We start from the raw sequence: 18,934 nt of genomic DNA, 5'->3' as shown, positions 1-18,934 counted from the left end.
CCTTTTTTCTTTACTTATTCTTTTTGCCGCCCCTTCTTCTTCCGCCGCCCCTTCGTTTGTCGCCCCTTCTTCTTCCGCCGCCCCTTAGTTTTGGCTACTTTTACCCCTCCTGCCTGGCGCCCCCAAAGCACACACAAAAAAAAAAACCAAATACGCGCATGCATCCCCCAATTACAAAATGAAAACGGGAACAAAATAAAGTGAGGAAAAAAATGAAACCAATCAGAAAATATAAGAATTAAAAACGGAAGGAAGCTAAAATAGATAAATAAAATAAGTTCAATCAGTTCAATGGAAACGGGATAAAAATGGGAACAAAATAATGAGAAGAAAGAAAGGTCACCCTTTAGTTAAATAAAATTTACCTTTTCAGTGATTCTACCTGTTCGGTGATTATTCCCGGTTACTTAGCTACACTCTTAAAAAAAATTTCACAATAATGGTAAAAAAATACAAATCAGCACGGTTCACCGTCAGGGAACAACCAAATGTTTTGGGTAAACTTTACAAAATTTTGAAAACGTAAAACTTTACCCCATTATTGAGTACTATTTTACACAATTAGTTGTAAAAGTTCACACAATTAGCTATGTAAGGTTTTACACAATTAGTTGAGTAAGGTTTTACAAAATAAATTTGGTTGTTCCCTCTGAACCGCATTTTTGGGTAAACTTTACAAATTTCAAGAGTGGTAACCATTTTACTCAAGAATTGTGTAAAATTTTAACACAGAAATGGGGTCAAATATTTTACACAATCATGGCTTTGGACATATTTTGCCACTAAGTTGTGTAAATTACTTTACTTTACACATTATGCGTAAAATGTGTGACATGCTGAAATGCAGAACGTTAGGCATTATCAGGCATATGCATCTTGGAAAACTGAAGATATGGAATCTATACTGCACACAATTCATTGCATTATACAGGGTAAATTGGCGTGAACGCACCTTGGACGTGCACCAAGAGATAGCAAGAATTTCTTTGACAAAAATGACCAGGTGTCTTGTTATGATAGTTGGATAAAACATCCCATTGGACATCTGAAAAGTGAAGTCTTGAGTGTCGTGAGCGGTGGAGCGTGACATCAGAGGTCAATGACCTCAAATTTGAACCGTTTTCCTGTATAATTCGTATTATGCATGCCATTTATTAACAACAGCCTCGATTTTCACATTTTTGATGTCTAATGAAAGATATTGAAATTATCTATCAAACAAAACCAATATCAATGGGATTTAACAATGTTTCGACCCTAATTTTGAGCCAAAAATGTCAAAATTTAGCATTTTTACCCACATTTTGCAAATTGACCTGACATAAAACTTATAATTTCCTAAAAGGCGTGAATGTATTACTTAAACATTCTTACTCAAAAACTGACCCATTATGTTCACAAAAAGATGACCAAAAACAATGTGTGTGGGTAAAGTCGTTTTTGGGCAAGGACATTTAAAGTGCAATGACCTCTTAAATTTACTATGTAAGAGGTTTTCTGCACATATAGACTGTAAGCTATGCTAACCCCACTCCCCCCTAGGGGGATTTATGGAGGCAGATATTTTTGGGACCCTAATGCATTGAGGTTTTGAAATCCGTTTGCCTTCACATTGGCCAGCGGTGGGTGAGGCGGTGAGAGCGCTTTTTCAAAATGGCATCAATAATGACACAATAAATAATCAACGATATGTCTATTACCTAAATACAAGAAGTATCAAAGCCTTAGTAGTATAAGTGGGTAAGTGCAATAGCTGTCCTGTGAACATTTGGCAATATATTATATATTGTACTCATATACACATGTCAGCTACACATGGCAGCTATTGCACTTACCCACTTGGGCACTCAACAGTCGATGTCCCAACTCCAAGATCAACAACTAATCTAATCATATTCAGTAACTCTATTTTGTAAAAGGATTAATTCTAGGGAAAAAAATGAAACGATGGCTAAGAGTAGCTTGATGACGTAGCTCCCAGTTGCTGATTGGTGCTGGGTTTTACTGTACTGGTGATACTGGTGTTGATACAGTAGCTCCCAATTGCTGGTTGGTACTGGGGTATCTATCTACTGCTGGTGTTGGTGATGATCAAGTAGCTATCAACTGATTGTTGCTGGGTTTAGCTATCTACTGTTGATATTGGCGTTGATGAAGTAACTTCCTATATTGCTGATTGGTGTTGATGAAGCAGCTTTCAATTGTAGTAAATGTTCATTGGCGCTAAGGTAGCCATCTACTGCACATATTGGTGTTGACGAAGTAGCTACCAATAATTGCTGCTTGTTGATGTGTTAGCCATCTACTGCTGACATAGGTGTTGATGAAGCTAGCTTCCTTTTGCTGATAGTGTTGATGAAGTAGCTTTCAATTGTTCACTAGCAATAAGGCAGCTATCTACTGCTGATATAGGTGTTGATGAATAAGCTTTCAATTGTTCATTGGCTCTAATGTAGCCATCTACTGCTGATATTGGTCTTGAAGAAGTAGCTTCATATTGCTGATTGCTGCTGGGTTAGCTATCTACTGCTGATATTGGTGTTGATGAAGTAGCTTCCAATTGCTGATTGTTGTTGATGAAGTAGCTTTCAGCCTTATTGTTCATTGGCTCTAAGCTAGCTATCTACTGCTGATATTGGTGTTGATATAGTAGCTCCAAATTGCCGATTGTTGCTAATGTAGCTATCCACTACAGATATTGGTGTTGATGAAGTAGCTTCTAATTGCTGATTGTTTCTAAGCTAGCTTTCAACTACTGATATCCGTGTTCGTGAAGCTCTATTGCTGATTGGTGCTTACTGGTGTCAATGGCGTTTATGAAGTAGCTCCCTATTGTTGACAGGTGTTGGGTATCTACAGCTGATATCATAAAATTAGATTTTTAAAACTATTCAACTGGAATCACGGTTTTGAGAGGCAACAGTTTCACACCTTATCCTAGGTGCATCTTCAGGCCGTCTGTTGGAAGCTACTTCATCAACACCAATATCAGTAGTGGATAGCTACATTAGCAACAATCAGCAATTGGGAGCTACTATAAGAAACACCAATATCAGCAGTAGATTGCTAGCTTAGGCCAATGAACAATAAGGCTGAAAGCTACTTCATCAACAACAATCAGCAATTGGAAGCTACTTCATCAACACCAATATCAGCAGTAGATAGTTAACCCAGCAGCAATCAGCAATATGAAGCTACTTCTATATCAGCAATATGTAGCTTCCAATTGCTGATTGTTTCTAAGCTAGCTTTCAACTACTGATATCCGTGTTCGTGAAGCCCTATTGCTGATTGGTGCTTATTGTTGTCAATGGCGTTTATGAAGTAGCTCCCTATTGTTGACAGGTGTTGGGTATCTACTGCTGATATTATAAAATTAGATTTTTTAAACTATTCAACTGGAATCACGGTTTTGAGAGGCAACAGTTTCACACCTTATCCTAGGTGCATCTTCAGGCCGTCTGTTGGAAGCTACTTCATCAACACCAATATCAGTAGTGGATAGCTACATTAGCAACAATCAGCAATTGGGAGCTACTATATCAACACCAATATCAGCAGTAGATAGCTAGCTTAGAGCCAATGAACAATAAGGCTGAAAGCTACTTCATCAACCACAATCAGCAATTGGAAGCTACTTCATCAACACCAATATCAGCAGTAGATAGTTAACCCAGCAGCAATCAGCAATATGAAGCTACTTCTTCAAGACCAATATCAGCAGTAGATGGCTACATTAGAGCCAATGAACAAATAAAAGCTTATTCATCAACACCAATATCAGCAGTAGGTAGCAACCTTAGCGCAAATGAACAATTGAAAGCTACTTCATCAACACAATCAGCAAAAGGAAGCTAGCTTCATCAACACCTATGTCAGCAGTAGATGGCTAACACATCAACAAGCAGCAATTATTGGTAGCTACTTCGTCAACACCAATATTTGCAGTAGATGGCTACCTTAGCGCCAATGAACATTTACTTCAATTGAAAGCTGCTTCATCAACACCAATCAGCAATAGGAAGTTACTTCATCAACGCCAATATCAACAGTAGATAGCTAAACCCAGCAACAATCAGTTGGTAGGTACTTTATCATCACCAATACCAATAGTAGATAGATACCCCAGTACCAACCAGCAATTGGGAGCTACTGTATCAACACCAGTATCACCAGTACAGTAACTCCAGCACCAATCAGCAACTGGGAGCTACGTCATCAAGCTACTCTTGGTTATCGTTTCATTTTTTTGTTAGAATTAATCCTTTTACAAATAGAGTTACTGAATATGATTAGATTAGTTGTTGATCTTGGAGTTGGGACATCGACTGTTGAGTGCCAAAGTGAGTGGGTAAGTGCAATAACTGCCATGTGTAGCTGACATGTGTATGTGAGTACAATATATAATATATTGTCAAATGTTCACAGGACAGCTATTATGCCCTACCGTGGCAAAAGGGCCTAACTAACAGTTTTTGAGAAATGGAGTTTTCACCACAGGAAGGTCAATGGATACTATATCTTCCTATTAAAAACATAAAACACAACTATTCTAACCCGCAAACACTAATAAATACCCCAATTAGGATGGGTTACCATGTACAAGTCTATGCAGGCTGAGCACACTTTTCATCAATTATCTCGGCTTTGATACTTCTTGTGTTTAGGTAATAGTCATGTCATTGATTATTTATGGTGTCATTATTGATGCCATTTTGAAAAAGCGCTCTCACCGCCTCACCCACCGCCTTCAATGTGAAGGCGAACGGATTTAAAAACCTAAATGTATTGGCTGGAATCCTTGATTCCGACAATACGGCATAATGCATTAGAGGCATGCTCCTTAGAGCTTCAACGACTGAGATATAGACAAAATTGATTTAAATGGCAGCCATTTTAAAATTCAGTGGCAGCCATCTTGGAATTTGTGTCCTGGGCTGTTCTTAGTGATTTTATTGGACTCCTTGATCCTGCAAACATGGGTATAGACATCAAAATTATGCTTGCAGGAGCTTCAAGGACTGAGATATAGATAATTTTCATTTTCAATGTCGGCCATTTTGAAATTTTGGCAGCCATCTTGAAAATTTAGGTCCCCTGTTGATGTAAGTGATACTATAGGATTCCTTGACCCTAAAGACATGGGTGTAGACATCATAATTATGCTGCTAGGAGCTTCACTGGCCTAGTTATGTTGATTTTTGTGATTTTGGCGGCCATTTTGAAAAAAAAGCGCCCTCACTGCCTCACCCACCGCTGGCCAAAGTGCAGGCAAGCGGATTTCAAAACCTCAATGCATTAGGGTCCCAAAAATACCTGCTTCCATAAATCTCCCTGGAGGAGTGAGGTTAGCATAGCGCACAGTCTATATGTGCAGAAAACCTCTTACATAGTCAATTTAAGAGGTCATTGCACTTTAAATGTCCATGCCCAAAAACGACTTTACCTACACACATTGTTTTTGGTCATCTTTTTGTGAACATAATGGGTAAGTTTTTGAGCAAGAATGTTTAAGTAATGCACCCACGTTTTTCAGGAAATTATAAGTTTTATGTCAGGTCAATTTGCAAAATATGGGTAAAAATGCTAAATTTTGCCTTTTTTGGCTCAAAATTAGGGTCGGAACATTGTTAAATCTCATTGATATTGGTTTTGTTTAATAGATAATTTCATTATCTTTCATTAGACACCAAAAATGTGAAAATCGAGGCTGTTGTTAATAAATGGCATGCATAATACGAATTATACAGGAAAACGGGTCAGATTTGAGGTCATTGACCTCAGATGTCACGCTCCACCGCTCACGACACTCAAGACTTCACTTTTCAGATGTCCCATGGGATGTTCTATCCAACTATCATAACAAGACACCTGGGTCCTATTTCATAAAACTTAGGATTCATCCTAAGTGGGACTTAGGATGAATTGATTCTTCCTAAGTCTTGAACTCTTCCTAACTTTAGGATTGATCCTATCTTCTATATTATAAAGCAACTTAGGAAGAATATCCTTCCTAAGTTTCTTCCTAACTTAGGAAGGGGTCAGGAGGTGTCCTAACTTTATATGATTCTTCCTAGAGTCCCTATCTTAGCTAAAACGTCAAAAAAACATGATTTTTGTGATTTTGATGAAAATCAAGGGGGAAAAGGGTTTAAATGAGTCTAACTCCGTTATTTTTTGAAACTTGGATCTGAAACTTTGCAGATATGTCAAGGTTGATATAAACTTACTATCTATAGTAAAATAATGTGAATCTTATATTTTCACTATCTTCTGTTGTCATGGTAACATGTTTAAAATCCACAGATTTGGTAAAAAATGAGTCTAACTCCGTTATTTTTAGGAACTCAATCCTAAAATTTTGCAGGTGTGTCAAGGTTGATCAAAGCTATACATATATTGTCAAAAAAGTGAAACATATATTTTCGCTATCTTCTGTTGCCATGGTAACATGTTTAAAATCCACAGATTTGGTAAAAATTAGTCTAACTCCGTTATTTTTATGAATTCGAACCTGAAAATTTGCAGGTGTGTCAAGGTTGATAAAGGATAACCATATATAGTAAAATAAAGTGAAACATAAATTTTTGCTATCTTCTGTTGCCATGGTAACATGTTACAAATCCACAGATTTGGTAAAAAACTAGTCTATCTCCGTTATTTTTAGGAATTCAAATCTGAAACTTTACAGGTATGTCAAGGTTGATAATAGCTAACCATAAACAGTAGAGTAAAGTGACACATATGTTTTCGTTATCTTCTGTTGCCATGGTAACGTGTTTAAAATCCACAAATTTGGTCCAAAATGAGTCTAACTCCGTTATTTTTAGGAACTCGAACCTGAAATTTTGCAGGTGTGTCAAGGTTGATCAAAGCTATACATTTATAGTCAAAAAAGTGAAACATATATTTTCGCTATCTTCTGTTGCCATGGTAACATGTTTAAAATCCACAGATTTGGTAAAAAATTAGTCTAACTCCGTTATTTTTAGGAATTCAAATCTGAAAGTTTACAGATATGCCAAGGTTGATAATAGCTAACCATAAACAGCAGAGTAAAGTGAAACATATATTTTCGCTATCTTCTGTTGCCATGGTAACATGTTTAAAATCCACAGATTTGGTAAAAAATTAGTCTAACTCCGTTATTTTTAGGAATTCAAATCTGAAAGTTTACAGGTATGTCAAGGTTGATAATAGCTAACCATAAACAGTAGAGTAAAGTGACACATATGTTTCCGTTATGTTCTGTTGCCATGGTAACGTGTTTAAAATCCACAAATTTGGTCCAAAATGAGTCTAACTCCGTTATTTTTAGGAACTCGAACCTGAAATTTTGCAGGTGTGTCAAGGTTGATCAAAGCTATACATATATAGTCAAAAAAGTGAAACATATATTTTCGCTATCTTCTGTTGCCATGGTAACATGTTTAAAATCCACAGATTTGGTAAAAAATTAGTCTAACTCCGTTATTTTTAGGAATTCAAATATGAAAGTTTACAGGTATGTCAAGGTTGATAATAGCTAACCATAAACAGTAGAGTAATCACAGGACAGGCGTCTGTGATTACTTGCCTGGTGAGCTAGTGGTGGTAGTACTGGGAGAAGTACTTGGACTGAAAGCGCCCCGCAACTGCCCGGGGTTAGGGCTGGTCAGGCAGCTTCTCCCACAGAAGGCTGAGGCGCATCCTATGCCGTTTTGACACATCTATCAAACATGCACGAAATCAGGATGTACCCCACTCATGATATCAGGAACCATTGCATGCGCCAAGAGTGAGTCAATGCAACAGGGGCTTGTCATTTGTCTTTACGTATGGGAATGCCACCATTTGAACAATATTGGTCTATACGCAGTTTAAACTCACCATAGGGAGAGCGATCGAGTTATTTTTGCTAGTTCAAAGGTCTTCTTTTATTAGGACTCATGGTTTCGGCCCTTGCGCCCGGCCCTTGCGGGGTTGGTGGTCGGGAATTCTAGTTGCACGAATCCGGATTCGCGCACCTCAAATCCCCGGTTGGCCCCTTCGGGAACAAATAGGGGTTGGGAAAAAACTTTTAAGCTTTTAGGGACTATTGTGATTTGCTACAAATTGTTATATTTAGTCGTCCGTGTAGTATCGCGACAGCATAAACAGTAAGTACATGTTGAAAGTATATGTTTTTATTCGTTCGCCTGTGTATGACGGTGACAGTTGGTAATTCAGAATTTAAAGGTGCTCTTGTGTTTAACATTGCACAGATAGCCTGTGTATATACGGCTTTGTGTTTTATGTGTTTTTTATTCAGTATTATTGAGCCATAAAATTATTCCGTGGTCATTCCGCACAAAAGTTTGGTTGTCTTGTGTCTTTCTTCTTCAACTGCAACAGAAACCATTTAATCACCATCACCATTCATTTCAGAAAAGTATAGGCCTATTATTATTAAAGAAAATATCAAAAGTCCAAGTAGTGGAACAGTGCCTAATTTGCATAAATCCAAAATGGCCGCTTATGCAGAGGTGAAATTTCAAAGTTGGTCAAATCAAATCTTGTTAGAAACCATACCAATGTTTTGCTCTCATCATAAGGATACAGACAAAGTATAGTTTTTCCAGTCTCTGACATAAAGTTCTTGAGTTATAGGCAAACAGGTCAAAGGTCACATTTTGGGTCCACAGTCGTTTACAATGGAAATATGCTCCAATTTTAATCCAACTGGTCGAGAGGAATACATTGTGGTTTTTAGCAAGATTTGACCAAATTTGAAATTTCACCCCCTCCCTGCATAAACGGCCATTTTGGATTTATGCAAATTAGGCAGTGTTCCACTACTTGGATTTTTGAGGACTTTTGATATGCTTTTGTGTTAGCTTTTGGGAGATGGATGCAAAATGGATTCTGTTGCAATTAGTGGTGGGTGATTTGGTCTATAACCTTAAGTAGTTTTTATACCAATTATCAAAAACACTAAAACACACAAAACATAATGCAACTTCAAATCATAAGTACATTTTGGAAATCATTTTATTTATTGCATAAACGTTCACTACAAACTTGCTTCACATTTTGATTGTTATGATAACCTTTAGAGAAGCCCCACCAGAGCAGTTCTGGGGTGAACCAAATCTGCAATGTTATCAAATTAATCAGTGACAAGGTTATCTCTGAATTTGACAAGGGCTAATTGATGTTTTAATGTTATTGGCAATTGCATCAATTAGCACCTATCAAATTCAGAGATGACCTTGTCACTGATTAATTTTATAACCAGGCAGGTTTGGTTCACCCCAGAAGAACTGCTCTGGCGGGGGTTCCTCTTTAAAAGAAGTCTCCGGCAATCACAACATTATGCCTTATATGTGACTCCTCGCTCAACTGAGCCCGGATGTCGCCAGTGCCACTATTGAGATATGCTCCATCGAACTTAACAATAAACAATAGGAAAGAAAGGATTTATTGACTGTTTTATTGATTTTCACTACTTAAATGTCAAGTACTATAGACATGATATACATCATTTTAAAGCTAATTTCAAGCAGAATATTTTGGTTGAATATCTCAAAAATGATGATTGGCGACATCCGGGCTCAGTTGTGGCGAGGAGTCACATATATAAGAAAAATAATTATCAAGCATGAATCACATGGTTTTATTTAAAACAAACTCATAGTGACCATAAAAACGTCGAGTGCAATGACGTCTCAGTAATACAATGAAGGCGGACGACAATGGAGCACAAGTAACCATTACGTCATTGCACTTAGATAATTTTGGTGTGGGAAATTCATGCTTGATAATTATTTTTCTAACAAGGCATAATGTTATGATTGCCGCAGACCCCGTTTAATAGACATGGACCTTCATGTAGTAATTCTGTGCGAGGATTGGAGGAAGACATACTAATATTCTAATCGTAGTGGCCTTAGTGTTGGATCGGGGACCTCCTACACCAGTGTCAAAGACCAATGGACCCCCCTCTCAATTGACTAAGAATGAGAATAAACTATATGAATTTCTGTTTTTACTATCATCAACTGTGTGTAGGAATGTCCAATATTTTGCCTTAATGGATAGGCCTACCGCAAATGTGCCAGCATGATTCAGCATCCACAACTCAAAATATTGAACCTGCCTTACCTCTATCACACCGTTCACACGGCTAGTAAAAACAACAATTCCTCCATCAAAAAGCTATTCAATTTTCAAAATAATACTGAGTGCCATTCTTTTACTCAGAGAAAAGATAGGAGTGAAAATAAAATAGAAATCATGGTGTTGCTGTATAAAGTGGACAAATTTGCATATTTAAGTGTTTCCGTACTGTTTTTAGGGGCTGTGCAATAATTATGAGCCTTGGTGGGTCAGGTGGGAGGGGGCAACACATTTTTGGCCAGCTGAAAGGGAGGTGCGTGCAAATTTTGACAAGCCGAGTGGGGGGTAGCGATTTTGGCATACATTCATGGGGCACCAAAAAAGGAAATGGTTCGGAAATGCTTAAATATGCAAATTTTCCTGCTCGCTGTGCACGCAACATGTATCTAGACCAATGAAGGTTTGAACAAGGGGGGAGGGGGCAAAGATTTTTTGGCAGGCTGAGAGGGGCAAGCGATTTTTGGCAGGCCGTGAGGGGGGCAAGTGATTTTTGTAGAGCCGTTCGGAAATTTCATTGCACATGCACAGCCCCCATGAATGTTAAAATCCCCCTCCCCTTGGCTTGCCAGAAATTTCTACCCCAGGCTCGCCAATATATCTCCCCCCCAAAAAAAAAAAAATTACTCTCCCACCAGAGCTCATAATTATTGCACAGCCCCTAATTGCTCTGCCACTTGAGAGAATATCACAACAATTTTTTCATGTAACCATGGACATGAACAGTGTTATTGCACTTACCTGTAGGTGCATTTTGCAATTGTAAATTATGTAACATTTGTAACTTTAAGTTCTAGTCCATCTTAAAGATAGTCAGGTAATATGTATTGCCATTTACTTCCAATTTTAGAGATAAATTTATCCAATCCTTATACTAATATTTATAGTGTCATTTAAAAATTTACTTTGTACCAGTCATGTAGCCGGGACATGTAGATTGCATAATCATCAAGAATATGATCAGTCTCTTGAGTCACAAATTGTGTTGTTTCTCCTGCAACCATGGCAGCTGTAAGGTTGATTTTTAAATCATGCCCCTGTAAAATAAGACAAAAATAGTAAGAACATATTAAAAAGTGTGAATTAAATGGAAAACGTTTTGACATGTTTCTAAATAGGTTTAATAGGTCTCTGGGTCTCAGCTAGCTAGCTATTATGCAATTTGCAATGAATTCTGCCAACGTGATTTTCAATTTATCGAATGAAATTAGTTAATAACCATCTAAAATTATTTTCCAACGCCTAATCTGTGAAACGTACTGCTTAAAATATAACCGACCAACTTTCTAAGTCATGACACAGACACATGTATTATTACATAATTTGTACTGAAGTCTGTTTACCTTTAAAAGATCCCAATTAATTTTATTTTGAATTTCTTTAAATTTTAAAAATAACTTTGATTTAAATCATGGACCTGATACTGAAAAGAAATACACGGTAAATTTTTACAAGAGATTTTACCCCAATTCTCCAACATTCTTCATATTGTGGATTTCATCATTACATGTAAATAAAGAGTTCTAAATTCTCTGTTATCTTTTATCTGCATGGGTTTGCTGTTTGCATTCATTATTCTACTTACCATTGACAGATCCACTGACCACTGCGTCTTCACAGACTCTTCATAGAAATCAAACCAATCCACTTAACACATTGATAACCAGCATCAACTGCAAATCAAACACACAATTAAGCATTATGATCAGTTAATTTTAAAAAGAAATCAAACTTTATAAGGGCAGCTTCAAAACTCGACTGCCAGTTGCCCACTGGGTCATTGGGCTCAGCTTCTAATCGCTAGTGTTCACTCATGTGCTGATGTCCACACAAGCACATTTAAAATCAACGGCACATTGAAATCAAGGATTTTTCAAGATTTTAGGCCTAGTAAAGCTTTACGAGGCCTAAAATCTCGATAAAATTCTTGATTTCACTGTTCCCGTAAAAGCTACGGCATATTGAAATCAAGAATTTTATCGAGATTTTAGGCCTCCTAAAGCTTTGCGTAAAAGCTACGGAACATTGGAATCAATTAAAATTCTCAATTTCAATTTTATTGAGATTTTAGGCCTAATAAAGCTTTACGGGGCCTAAAATCTCAATAAAATTCTTGATTTTACTGATTTTATCAAGATTTTAGGCCTCGTAAACGTTTGCGTAAAAGCTACGGAACATTGGAATCAATTAAAATTCTCAATTTCAATTTTATCAAGATTTTAGGCCTAATAAAGATTTATGAGGCCTAAAATCTCGATACAATTCTTGATTTTACTGTTCCGGAAAAGCTACGGCACATTGAAATCAAGGATTTTATCAAGATTTTAGGCCTCCTAAAGCTTTGCATAAAAGCTACGCAACATTGGAATCAATTAAAACTCTCAATTTCAATTTTATCGAGGCCTAACATCTCGATAAAATCCTTGATTTTACTTTTCCATAAAAGCTACGGCACATTGAAATCAAGGAATTTAGCAAGATTTTAGGCCTTGTAAAGTTTTGTGCAAAAGCTACGGAACATTGAAATCAATTAAAATTCTTAATTTCAATTTTATCAAGATTTTAGGCCTCATAAAGGTTTACGAGTTTAAAATTCTTGATTCTACTGTTGAAAAAATTTAAGTTTAAGAGGCCTAAAAATCTTGATAAAATCCTTGATTTCAATGTGCCGTAGCTTTTAATTTATGGAACATTGAAATATAAAATCTTATCAAGATTTTTAGGCCTCTTAAACTTAAAGCTTTACACCCGTTAGCATTGGGTGTTTTTGACAGCATGAAATAAACCAAACAATTATTATTGCAAAATTTCTCCAAATCTATGCTAAGGCTACGCATGAAATAGAACCGAGAACAATATTGATCACGGGATGAGTACGAAGTAGGAAACCAAATTTATTCCTGTGATTTATTTATCTGGCCAGCTATCATTCCACTGGATCGGGAGAAAATAATAAGAACCTCTTGGCCTTTATTCAATTTCGCTGACCTTTGTGTGCTAAAACACCCCTATTTTTCCAATTTCACAGACAATTTTGTCCATGGACAAGCCCCAAAAATGACCCCTTTTTCCTCGATTTTGGTAACGATCGTACGGTCAGTATTGCAAGTTGAGTAACCCCACCGGGGCTTTACAAAGCCTAAACTAAAACTCTCAATAAAATTGAAGTTGACAATTTTAATTGATTTCAATGTTCTGTTGCTTTTACTCAAAGCTAATTACGAGGCCTAAAATCTCGATAACAGTTCTCATTGTACGTGTGAACGCTATCGGTGGAACAATAGTCGGGACATGGCAGTACATGCATGATTGAAAAAGGAATCGGGACATGGCAGTACATGCATGATTGAAACAACTTAAAAGTACAAAATTATGCATTGCGTGCCTAGCCCAATCAATGAGCCTATAAAATAAATAATATTTTAAATTACTCCCCCCTATTCCCTATCGCAATTTACTGCCTGAAAACTTCACAATTCCTGACCGTGATGTGTATGGTAAACTGTCTAAGCAAAAATAAAGGCCTATATTCAATAAATACGAGTCTGCCGTGAAGACATTAAAAGCTGAAGTTTACCCTATACATTTGCATAGGGTTTCGTGTGCCTCCACAGAAGCTCACAGACGCCGATTTACTTCCTTTAAAATTTCACGTTTTCTGACATTTTTATGGCCAGACAAAAGCACATAGGTAAAATAATGTCATTTACTAGCAGAAAATGAAGAAAAATCCTCAAATCATACATATAAGCCATGATTTGAGGCAATTTACTCACCATTTTCACTTTTGTGTGCACATTGAAAAAGCGGCCATCTTGGTTTCTTCTCTAGAGGAGCAAACTCATGAATATGCAAATTAGCTTCTTCCACAAATACATGGCATACTGTTGAACTATTTAGGAAGAATCAAAATAGGATTCTTCCTATCCTAGGATCAATCATAAGTCCTGACTTAGGATGAATTGTATTGGAACTCTTCCTAAATAAGTTAGGAAGAGTTACTTAGGATGAATCCTAAGTTGAGCTTTATGAAATAGGACCCTGGTCATTCTAAATGACTATCAACCGCGAAATTTGGATGTCCAACTAGATTGCCCCGCAGGGCTACAAAGAACCACGCACCGCGAAGTATAGTTATCCAACAAGCTTAAACTATAAATTAACCTCCGATAGAGGGTAGGGCATGAAGAATGAGGGAAATTAAAACTACAAACCGCGAAAGACCGCCAACAACCGCCGCTTAATAGGGAAATCCAACTAGATTGCCCCGCAGGGTTACAAAGAATTATCAACCGCGAAATTTGGATATCCAACTAGATATCCAACTAGATTGCCCCACGTATACATAATTTATTTCTCAGTTTCAATTTGAAGTAAATCGGACTGACTCTGTGTCTCGCTGGCATCGTCAACATTGGGTACGGGTATGTGTTGTTCATATTTACATTTTCTTAGTTGCCTTGAATAATTGAAGTATATTAAAATGTATATGTATCCCTATTAACATTACAGTCACGCGGTAGCTGGTCACGTGACCAGCAAGTTTTAAAAATAAACGGCTGATAAAGTTTTATAAATTATTTACTGTCATAAATCAAGGATAACATAATTTCAAACATCTATTTTTCGTTTTATTCGTTTTATGGAGTACTTCGTAACCCGATGACTTTCCAAGCTTAGAGTTGCTTGGCTACATTCATAAAAAGAAAGAAAATCCACCAAAAAAACCGTTGACAACGTAAAGAAAGCAGCAAGTTTAAAAGCCCCCACCTCGGCTCACTTTTTGAAACTTGGTCCCATTTTGAATATCAACGTTCAAATCGGTGTTTTTAACGTTTAAACAATAGCATCATTGCCATTAACATGCCTACTTGTTATTCGTTTAATTCAATCATTGATCATGAACTTAATGATTATTATAAAACAAAACATATATAGGATATTGGCCAAGAACAACATAATAACCTTTCTGATCGTTCCAGAATGCTAACAACTTAATATCGCATCGGCACATTGTTAATATACATAATATGTTTGTTCAAGAGTATTAATTTGTTAATTTTGCACAATAATAATTACACAAATGTCTACTTATTATCCTTTGGTTAATTGTACCAATATGTGATGAGATGAAATAAAGCTGAACTGCATGAAATGAATACGCGAGTCAATGGTTTGTAGTGTGGAAGCAGCAAAATACTTTGTTCAAAACCAAAACAATAAATTATTTTAATTCGGGGGCGCTATTTATTTTGCTCCTTGAAATCGGCACGTGCTTGACACGACTTGAACGCCCCAGACCCTAGCCAGGATTTTTTTCTTCTGCAAGAATTTGCTAGCCAGATTGCTTGAAATTAATTTCCCAGCAAGGAATTCATTTCTCAAGAACAAAGTTCCAGCCAGGTAGAGAATAGCTGAGGAGCAGTTATTTGCCAGGAAATTTCGATGGGTTCCCCTGTTTTAAGATGCCTTTTAAAGATCTGCAGTGACGGGGTCTCTTTGATGGAAGTGGGCAGTGAATTCCAGTGGCGAGGACCGTACACTGAGAACCCACGGTCACCTGCAGATCTTTTGGTCTTGGAAATAGTGAGGGTGTTATACAAAGAAATTAGGTCAGACAAGTAGGTGGGGGCACTGTTATTTATAAGTTAATTCGCTGCTTGACTGGGAGCCAATGAAGACGGTGAGATAAGGTGATATGGGATCCCGCCTACGGATACCGAAAATCAAGCGAGCAGCAAATGCGTTGAATTTTCGTGAGTTGGGCTTCCTTAATACCAGCAAGCAGCGAGTTACCATAATCGAGGCGGGAGCTCACAAGGGCTCACTATAAAACAACACGATGACAGTTTTCTTTTATAATTTGAGGTACCGCCTTATACGAGAAATATTTCGAAGTTGATAATTCAGAGTACGGTATAACCCATTTACATTTAACAGTAACATTACCCTACCTTAACCCGTTGCCCAAATCTTAACCCTAACACCTTATCCTGAAATACACAATTTTGACCAAATTTGACCAATTTTTACCCATTCATAAAGTATAATTAATGACACTTATTGGCCACTAGGGCATTTAAGTCTACTGCACATACGCTTTTATACAATCCAATTTTCTGTTCCATACAATTTTGAAACATTTAGCTCATTGCAGGCCTTTAAGTGTAAATTTTAGCCGCCATTTTCACAGTGTAGTTGATATTTCACTATTTTGGTTCCGTTGACAACTTTAGCTTTCATATGAAACTATTTACGCTTTTTAAACTATGGGAATTTTGGAAAATGTAGCTCTATGCAAGCCTCAAAATTTTAGCCGCCATTTTGAGAGTGTAGTTGACGTTTCACAATTTTGGTTTCGTTAAGGCATGGGGTATGTGCGAACTTGAAGTACGGGTATCTGGAGAGGGGAAACAACGAATTACCCAAATCACAGCGGCAAGTATAGTAGTGACTGGGCCGTCGAGTGCGAATATGTATTTATTTTGGAAGGTTCGTGTTTGTTTTAAATTTTGGGGCGTTTTTCCAAAATTTGATATTTTTGGTGATATTTCAAAAAAGCGACATGCCAAAGACAACTCTTTGGGCGCATAGTTTCTTATTGTTATTGCAGTTCTTTTCCACATACCTACGTTGACATTCGCTTTGGTAATTTACTAATATTATATATTTTATGACTGCAATTTGCCGTTTTCAATGCGTTTTAAACATATGAAATTAACGCAAATATCTAGTCACGCTCCTTTTAGAATTTTTTACCTGATCGTCGGCTTTTAGTTATCATCTTGTCCAGATTTTGAGCCGCCATTTTGACAGTGCATTTGAATCAAAATTGTGATCCCGTGGAATCTTTTATTCTACTCAACACAAGCTTTCATATGACACATTTTCCAACTCTGTAGGACAATTTTGACAAAAATCAAGTATAGGCCATTTTCAAGTGCCACGCATGATCGCTCCGAGCGCAACAGCGTCGCCAAGCTGTGTATAAGAGACTGTTTTACAAAATCCAGTGTCACTTTTGATCTACTCAAACAGACCTTTGAAAAAAAAATCAATGTGACAATTTTTAAATTTTTGGCTCAACAACAACCCATACAGTAATTAATAAATTGGTAGTTGCTACTTGGCTAATACCGCAGACATGAAAAACGTCAACCATTTTGGGAGTTTTTTGGCCTATATCTAAAAAAACTAAAAAACTGAACATATAAATTGGACGATACTTGTAGAGCTCGTCGAGATCTACTTGGATCTCAATTTTTAACCAAACAGATGACGGGAACCACCCCAAAGCGTCCAAAAATCTTCGAGGTTCCATGTACTCAGGGCTCTAGAAGACATATACAGTGCACAACTTATAAGTTCCCCCTAATGCTTTTTGAAATAAATCGAAAATTATTTAACGAAATGTAAAACCGTAAAAAGTTATGAGTAACCTTATTTGTTTTACAAATCTGGGCCAATTTTTAGTGTCACACATCATTGCGTTTGGCCACAATGGTTCATTATGTAAAAAAAGAGGGAGTTTTAAAAGTTGCACCTGAGTCCATAGGAGTCAATTGTCAAACAATACAGTATGTTAGACCTGTCCATGTGTTTGTAAAGAGATAACGTGGTGAAAGACAATTTCAGATACAACTTATGAAAATCGTAATGTGTAGGTCAAATTTGTTTGGGAAACGAGCACGACATAATTTATTGAAACGCAATAACTTAACAGACATTTTTCGACGGGTTTCAGCCAGATTCAGTATAGACATGTCCTGACGAACAGTCGTGACACGTCGACGAGGTGCTCTCGGTTGATTTTTCACCTCTCCTGTCAACTGAAATTTTGTTCTCAAACTTTCGAATTGCATTAGGGGCAACTCCCATAGGACGAGCAATTTCTTTCACCGGTACATTTTCATCCAGCAAACCTATTGCTCTACCGCGAAGAAATTCGGGCAAACGCGGCATTATTAAAATGTGACTTTTCACATGTAATGACCCAGCAAACACAAAAACGTTTTTAATAAGTTATATTTTGGTTTTTGGTTTACATAAATACGTTTTAATAACATTAAAATGTCGGGTTATATTAAGGTCATGAAAACGTTTTAAAACGTTTTGTATGAAAACACACTACAACAATATTTTTTAAATGTTTTCAAAAATGTTATTGTAAACTATTTTGGCAAACATTTTTTGCCAAATATTTTGTCAACACTTAAATAACATTATGTTAAAATATTTGCACCCAGCAAACACAGAAATGTTCTTAAAATGTTTTTTTCAAAACGTTTAAATAACATTTAAATGTCGGGTTATATAAAGGTCATGAAAACGTTTTTAAAACGTTATTGCAAATATTTTGGGCAAACATTTTTCGCAAAATATATTTTCAACCCCAAAATAACATTCTGTTTAGAATGTTTTGTATTGTATCAAGTTTTCAAAAATGTTTTTGGAATGTTATTAAAACGTTTTTATACCCTTTATATAACCCGACATTTAAACGTTTTCTGTAAAACATTTTTTGTTTGCTGAGCAGTAGATTATCAAAAAATGATTTTTAATGTTATGAAAACGTTTTATACCCTTAATATACCCTTAATATAACCCGACATTTAAACGTTTTCTGACAACTTTTTATAACCTTTTGCGAATGATGTCGAAAACGTTTTGTGTTTGCTGGGAACTACTGGCGATGTGGTCTATTCTCACTGCAGTACATATCCCTTCCATCTCAGACATTTATCATTAAAAAGAAAAGACTAAAACACCTGCTTTGCTTTTCAAGAAGAAGAAGAATACC

General features: G+C 36.7%; 1 long non-coding RNA gene across 1 annotated transcript; it reads right to left on the bottom strand.

Moving 5' to 3' along the window:
- Positions 1-10,744: 10,744 nt before the first annotated feature.
- LOC140165356 (uncharacterized) lies at positions 10,745-14,160 on the bottom strand. The gene is made up of 3 exons (XR_011860690.1): positions 13,911-14,160; positions 11,720-11,807; positions 10,745-11,171 (listed from the first exon to the last, which is right to left on the bottom strand). It is a non-coding gene; the product is annotated as an uncharacterized lncRNA (long non-coding RNA).
- Positions 14,161-18,934: the final 4,774 nt, after the last annotated feature.

The sequence above is a fragment of the Amphiura filiformis genome, chromosome 12 (genome assembly GCF_039555335.1).
Source record: "Amphiura filiformis chromosome 12, Afil_fr2py, whole genome shotgun sequence".
NCBI lineage: Eukaryota > Metazoa > Echinodermata > Ophiuroidea > Amphilepidida > Amphiuridae > Amphiura > Amphiura filiformis.
Note: the sequence above shows the minus strand (reverse complement) of the source record. Positions and strands in the feature narration are given on the sequence as shown.